Here is a 7,596-nt window from a genome sequence, read left to right as displayed (position 1 = left end):
GTAGAATTTTTGGGAAATGTTGTGAAACAATTATGGAAAAAAAAGAGTAAAAATGTGCTGTTATTTAACGCCTTCACTGTTACCAAATTTGGAAGGCCAAACCTTTCTGTGACAGAATATTCTGGCTCTGCTAACACACACTGTCATCTATTTATATCCCACAGAGTTGTTGATTCATAGGGCGATATCTAGACAATAAGTATTTTGTAAGCTGCATTTGTCTCATTCAGATTCTCTTAAAGGCTTGTCAAAGCCTTGATGTCTAAAAACATTATTAGTATTCACAGAAAGTTTTATTAGAGGCAAACTTGTCAAACTCAAACAGAAGCAATTTCATCTTCATCTTAGATGCTGGTCTATAATGTTCCTAATTATATAACGAAAAATTCAGTTTTGAGGTTTAAGAGTTTGATAAGGATCTTGTCAAGGGTTCATTTATAGATACACTACAGTGTAAGTTAACTCCCTTCTAATTAACAGATTTGGCCGCTTAAGTCCAGTGAAAACAAATTTGAAAGTTACAGTTCACTGAAAAAAAAAAAATCACATATTGTGACATACATCTTAGTGAAACAGATTATCAAAAAAGATAAAAGTGATCAATGTATTCTATCTATCGATTAGTAGAAAAGAGTATTTATTTTCGGATTATTGGTAGCAACTTGAATACTGAACCAAGCTGTTGTAAGAACTAGACAGTATGAGAATGCCTTTTAATCTAGGCCTATACGTTTGTCCATCCTAAACACTTTGCGAACATAACAATAATACACTAAAGCTTGTGTCTGTAGAGCATTAATTGAATGGATTTTCTGGATCACTACTAGGCCATCATCCAAAAAGCTGACTGCCAATCTCAATGTCAGTTTTTAGATCACAGAGTAAAAATTCACAGAGTAATGCCATTAGCTTTTAGTCGATTATACTTTACTGTGTCCTGTCTGAAAAGATACAGCAGAATTGCTGCATATCAACTGCAGCAATCTCCAAAACCTATAAAAAGCAATCCTGGTAAAGGCTATGTTAATTTAAAGGATTAGTTCACCCGCCAGCTTGATTTCAAAAACAACATATTTCAGCACTAGAACGCCTCTTATTTAACAAACGAACGATATTAATGCCCTACTAGTTAACTGGAGATGTTTTATTTATTTGTATTAGTTACATCCGTGCCGTGAGATGTTTCAAAAAGTGGTGGGGACAATATCGACCCTGGCAAGAAGTGGTGGGGACATGTCCCAGCCGCAAATTACGCCTATGCACTGTAGCTGTTATAATGCACAGTGGTGTGCGTGTGCGCTGTGGTTGAAGATCAACTGTCTCGTTGGTGTTACACAGTAGTGGATACAGTGCATGATTGTATTTTGTATGTATGATTTGTTAAATCATTTTCAGTTGCTGGCTGCAGTTCACTTAACAGCCACTGGTTTCACTAATAACAAGGCTTTCTGAATTCTCTGAATCATCAACTCAATCTGATGTAATTTCAAATCTGTGTGACTTTCAGTGAGGGTGAATATCATGGCTTTTTTGAATATCATAGCTTTTTTCTTTATATTGAAAGTGAATGTGGTATGAGGCTGTCAAGTTCCAAAATTAGATAAAAACACCACAAAAGTTTCATAAAACTAGTCCAATTTGACTCGTATGTCCTCTGAAGTCATACAATTTCTTTGCATGAGAAACAGACAAAAATAAAATATGCTACCATTAAAGGCATCATGTCAGGTTTGATGTCAGTGACAGTGACAAATCTGACATGATGCATCCCCTGCAATAGTTATTGAATAACTGAATTACTGTCACGTTTTGGGTTTTGTTTCTTGTTCTTGTCATTGGGTGTTTCTCAAAACCAAGAATGCAAAGAACGGACTTGTGTTCTTGGGGAGAACGCTCTTGCTAGTTGTTCTTGGAAGAATGAACTCACAAGGTGACGAGCACACAGAACGCTGCTGACAGTTTGAGACGATGTGTTCTTGCTGGTATTGCGCAATAATACCCCCGCACAGACGCCGTCTGCAGTACCCAAACATAACGAGAATTATTGACGTTATTATTGGCCATTATTCTTAGTGAGATTCTCACTTCCGAAAACGTTTGAGCACATTTTCGATTCGCCATAGATTTTCGTAAATATGCCAATATTTGAAATCTACACAGTTGATTTCTCGCATCAAATGTTCTCAGAAGTGAATTTAGTGATGAAATAGCGTACGAAATTGTAGAAAAACGACTTGTATTGACCTGCCTCTCCTTCCTCGAATGCCGAAATGAATGCTCGGATATTTCTGCCGTCAAGTTCACACAAGTTACCAACCGTTGCATCCTCGGTAAAATGGGCGTGTCAAGAACACTTCCGGGATTTTTAACCGTTCTTGCCAAAATGCAAACTTGTGTATTGGGACAGTACTTGGGCAGCGACTGATGACGTTTCACAAGTCCACAAGAACACAAGTACAGACAAGAACGCATATTGAGAAACGGCCATTGTCATGTTTCTGTGTCATGTGATTCCCTGTTTGTCATGTGATCCTGCCATGTGTCTTGTCATTGGTTAATAGTCTCGTCCCGAGATGGCCGCCGCCGTTCCAGAGTCTTGTCCCAAGATTGCCGCCGCCAAGCCAGAGTCTCGTCCCAAGAAGATTTTGGGGAGGGGCAGTAAGTACCTGATTAAGGCCTCAGAGGCCGTGCCGGCCTGCCCCCCTGAACTGTTGGCGCCGCCCTGGTCCCCTGAACCGTCATGGCCCATTGCTATGCCGGCACCACCCTGGATTCCTGCACTGCCGGCTCCGCCCTGGTCCCTTGCACTTCCGGCTCCGTACTGGCTTCCTGCACTGCCGGGGCTGCCCACGCTCCACGACCCAAGACCGCCTCCGCTCCACCACCCTCCTGAACTATTGTTTTTTTGGTTTTGTTGGGCATCGGGAGCCGTCCATAGAGGGGGAGGCTATGTCACGTTTTGGGTTTTGTTTCTTGTCATTAGGCTTGTTCGACTTGAACCGGCGCTGCACAGACCGATCGGTTTATGACATCAAAGTACCGCGAGAGCAATTCAAAAGCATAAGGAGCCGTCTACTTTCTATTCGCTCTCGCGATACTTTGATGTCATAAACCGATCGGTCTGTGCAGCGCCGGTTCAAGTCGAACAAGCCTATTGTCATGTTTCTGTGTCTTGTCATGTGATTCCCTGTTTGTCATGTGATCCTGCCATGTGTCTTGTCATTGGTTAATCGTCTGATCATTGTTCACAGGTGTTCCTTGTCTTGTAATTAGTCTTTGCATTTAAGCCCTCATGTTTGCCCTGTGTCTTTGTCGAGTATTGAATGTTTCCAGTTGATGTTCTTGTTTTGAGTTTCCAGTTTCATGCCTCTGTTTTAAGTTTGATCACATTTTGTTAATAAATTGCATTTGGGTTCGCACTTCAACTTGCCTCCAGTGGACTAAATCATTACAATTACCACATGGCCTCAAGACTGAGCTATTAAATGATAACTTTTTATTCCTCGCTCTGCAGTGGAAAGCTGAATGAATGCTCATCATTAAAATGTATGTGTTCACTTAAAGAGAAACTTGTATGCAATATTCTCATGCAATATCCTCTGAGAAAAGGTATTCTCCCATTTTACCTATATCAATCAGCACTCTAATTTATAGTGAAAAATGAGAAAAATAATAAGTAAGTCAATAAATAAGTGTGCTCACTTTATACTGCTGATGTGTGGCTACCGCCTCTTAAAAAGGGATAAAAGCCTGTATATAATGAAAAACTTATGTACACATGAATCTGTTCATGCTCATGAGGGCATGTTCAATTTATGAATACATTTGTCTGCATGTATTTTAGAATGCATCCTAAATCCTTGTTTTATGTACCATCATGTAGCAATCCATAATGAAACAAAGGATACTGGAAGCGTAAATAACATCACTGTAATTCTAAATGTATCCAACATGTTAAAGCTGGGAAAATAACTTCATAGAGAGACCCTTTACCTTTGGGATCTCTGAGGTGAGGCTATTTCTGATCAGATCCAGGAATTATTACACAATGAAAGCAATTAAATTGGCATTTGTGTAAATTATTACTCTTTTTTTTAATTTGCACACCACAGTACCCAGCTCTTCAACGCTTGAGGTTGTTTCCATTGCAAAGTAGTTCCTCAGCATGTACTCCAAAAAATTGGAAATGCGCTTCAAAACTGGAACACTTGGGAAATTCAGATTAGAATCCAGCGCAGATGCAATATGATTAAAATCCTTTCAAAATATGTGAGAATTATTGTAAAATATGCATGCTTTGTTTGTTGTGTAAAAATGTCTTATTTTCTATTATCACTCTAAAGTGCACTCCATGGCATCATTTCTCTCAGCTTTGGTCTGTTGAGGAAAACACAGTATATCTCAGAAATTGATTTTGCATCGAGAAGTATAAAGATCTTGATCCCTGGAGTAAGTGCTGGTCAGCTTCACCCTGATCCTGATGCTGTGGGAAACATTGTAGTTGATAAATGAGAATGTAAAGTGTCAGATGGTGTCTCGATTGGTTTTGCCATTTGACTCTCTCAGGAGTCATTTTGATACTGCTGAAAATAATGAAGCCTAAGGTTAACGTATAAACGATTGAGAATGCATTATCTTTGTCTGCCTAATGATACAGACTCATAAAATTCATCCTTGTCTAAATAAATGGTATGTGTTTGGGGAGGAGCAGTTTGTTTGACCAATAGCAGACCGTTTTCCAATCGGTGACAGTAGTGCAGAAATCACACAGGTATTGTTTGAAAGGCGAATAAAGGACAAGTTCTAATTCTGTGTGCAGCAGAGCATAGTTTATGTTGCCTGCATTATGAGTTGTAAATCTATACATTTTCTCCCCTCTTTCCACTAAGATAAGAGACCCATACTAGTGTTTTGTAAACACATCATATTTTCAGCTATACTGCAGTTTGTTCTGACCTCTGCAGAGGGGAAATATAGGCTGCGAATAAACATAGCAGAGAGCTAAGAATTAGAGTATAGTCCATTAAATCTGTGTTTTATAAGGGCTTTAAATAACTGTCTGTGTTGCCAGAATACTGCTCTAAAAGCAGTTTCAGAATTGATTGGGTTGTGCGTTTAGTGGTCTGTGTTCTTAAGTAGCAGCTAATAATAAATATCAGATTGCACATTAAACTGACAATATGGCAATACAAAAAGCAGTATAAATGAATGTTGCAGTAATTTACAGGACTTAAGGTATGTTCCAATTCACTTTCAAGATGTAAACCTGCATGTCAAACATGGATCTGGGAGTCATTTCTCATCCTTCCTTTTTCACAACGATCAAAGCAAGCGGACACAACTCCTCACCATAATCAGTTCTACATGCATCTGGATTGGAGGACCATATTATCTTAGTACCACTAAAACAATTTTAAACAAATATACAGTAATTTCACACAAAATATGCTATTTTTTCTAGACTTTAACTTGGGCAACAGTTTTTCAAACATAAACACAACTAAAAATCAATGATTTTGTGATATAACGGTTGATCACATGATTTGTCCATTTATCATGTGTCGTATAGGGGAGGCCAGGAGTAACATATCATGTGCCTAACCTGTGGAGGTACTGTCTAAATGAGTGAAGACCCTATAACTCGGGCTGGACGGTTCTTTGCATGTTGCTGAGTCAAAGTCTATAAGAGCTGCCATTGTTTGGTGCTGTGGTGCAGCTTTTTGATTTATGACCGTGCACTGAAAGTGCTGCTTATGGCTTTCCCAGGATACTGAGTCTTGGGGAAAACCTATTAACTCATTTTAGAGCTATATCTACAATAATTGTATCACTGAATCTTGTACACATAGAGAGAGAGAGAGAGAGAGAGAAATTGTACCCTCTGATCTACAAATATATTATACACAAGTAAATGATACTGTACACTTCCTTAGAGGGGTCATATTATGAAAAATTGGATTTCCCTTAATCAATCTTTTTAAAAGAATTTAATGGTTTAATGAACTGAAACTTTCTCAAAACCTCCTATAAGTGAGAATTCCCAGAAAACACACTAATACCAACTCAACGTAGCTAAACAAAAATAAAATTAAACATATTAGGCTATGTGTTGCAGAATTTTGGTCACATTTTGTATTAGGCGTCTTTAACTACTATGTGTGGAAGTAAAATAATGACAAATGTTTTTGAACATTTTTATGGGCTGAAATTCAACATGGTTCTATATTTAAGCTGTGAATATTTCAATTCAAAACATTTCACACACCTTTTCATTTTTAAAAATTCAATAATCCATATTCACCTCTCAGATTCAGATTTCTGAAAACTCGTTTTTATGAATGAATGACTCTCACAGTTGCACTATCATTTTCTTCGTCAACAGCCGCTTGACACCCCCTGCTGGTGAGGTCGACTTACAGCTCTGGATATTATCAATCGGCAATCCACTGGTATTCCGAGATGGTCCTCACTGCAGAACACGAAATCCAGGGGGAGGAGTTGGATCCAGATCCAACTCCTCCCACCTTACATATACCTAAACCTACCCATCTCCACCCCCTGATCCCTAAACCTACCAATCTCCACCCCTTAGATCTGGATCCAACTCCGCCCCCTGGATCTCGTGTACTGCAGTGAGGTGCTATTGGATATTCCTGCCTTCCCGGGTATGAAATGTTGAATTTTCTGTCGAATTTGAACCACTGAATTTGTGAAAGCGAATTTGTAAATCGAAATAAAATGGACCGAAAATGGCCTGTCGAATATTATTGGTTGTATTTTTAAACAGAATGAATATTTTGGAAGTGAAATCTGAAAGGTGAATATGGATTATTGAATTTTTAAAAATGAAAACGTGTGTGAAATGTTTTGGATTGAAATATTCACAGCTTAAATATACAACCATGTTGAAAAAGCAAGCAGGATTAATGCAATGCATATTTTTAAGTAGTGCAGTTCAACAGGCTTTTTTGTCATTATTTTACTTCCATAATTATGTACTTACATTAAAAAATAGTTAGGTACTTCTTGTATTGCAAACACTTTTCCTGCTATTGAGGTGGAATACTGGTAAAGTTAGGAAGTGGTTTGGTGATATGGTGAGGTTTAAGGATGGGTTAGGGAAAGGTCAACAGATAGATGTAATTGGAAATAACATGCAGGTATTTTTACAACACAATGTATAATTTGATTGTGTATATGTACACAATCAAATTATACAATGCATAATTTGATTGTGTATATGTACAAAGGCCTGTGATTTCAAGAAGACTTGAGAGGGTCTTGAGGGTTTGATTTGACATTTAATTAATGAATTATCCCATTCCTGAAACACACCATGAGTTTGTGAAAGACATCCTTGGATAACTGAGTGTTAAGATAATGACTAGAGTGGTTTTGAAATCGCATCTCAGCAGGAAAAGAGGATAATATCCTCTTAGGGCTTTCAAAGAGAGGGTTCTCTCAGATAGAGGTCAAAGTTCTGGCTCAAATTCTGCTTTGTGCTGCACTGGATGTTTTGGTCATGCTATTTTCAGAAAACTTTTGTTTCAGAAAACATGTTTTTCTTGCTTTTGCACACATACTGTATATATCATC

The sequence above is a fragment of the Squalius cephalus genome (genome assembly GCF_949319135.1).
Source record: "Squalius cephalus genome assembly, chromosome: 10".
Taxonomy (NCBI): domain Eukaryota; kingdom Metazoa; phylum Chordata; class Actinopteri; order Cypriniformes; family Leuciscidae; genus Squalius; species Squalius cephalus.
This window is presented reverse-complemented; position numbering follows the sequence as displayed.